The sequence below is a fragment of the Varroa jacobsoni genome, unplaced genomic scaffold (genome assembly GCF_002532875.2).
Source record: "Varroa jacobsoni isolate VJ856 unplaced genomic scaffold, vjacob_1.0 contig00962, whole genome shotgun sequence".
Taxonomy (NCBI): Eukaryota; Metazoa; Arthropoda; class Arachnida; order Mesostigmata; family Varroidae; genus Varroa; species Varroa jacobsoni.
Genome location: NW_019214560.1, coordinates 63,333 through 63,812, shown reverse-complemented (window position 1 = coordinate 63,812; position 480 = coordinate 63,333).

The window sequence follows — 480 nt, the reverse complement described above, 5'->3', positions numbered from 1 at the left end:
CCATTCGCTACGACCTTGTCACAAGCAGTTGACGTGTTGTATATACGATTAAAACTAGAACAGAAAAGAAATAGAAATTTGCCCAGTGTATCCTATCGACTTTTATTATTGGTGCTACACTTTATGTGTTTAGTTTCCTATTATATATAATATGATATTTATTGCAATATGTTTGCAATTATATCTAATCTTATATGATATCTTCGTTGTCAGTGGTTTTCAGGGGACTGCTTTTCACATGGTAACGTAAGTCATTAACGCTTTTGGTGACACACTGCGGATTCTATTAACCCTACTAGATTGCCCTCACCGAGCCCCTGCTTCTAAAAGAATCGTGTCCAATAATATGTTGTTTACGTGAATAGGTATAGAACAGATACAGGTTTTCCTGCCGCATTCGTTAATTTTCCACCTACTAATGACATTCGATAATTAAAAAAAATCTAAATAATGACAGTGTGACAGGATATGACAACACTC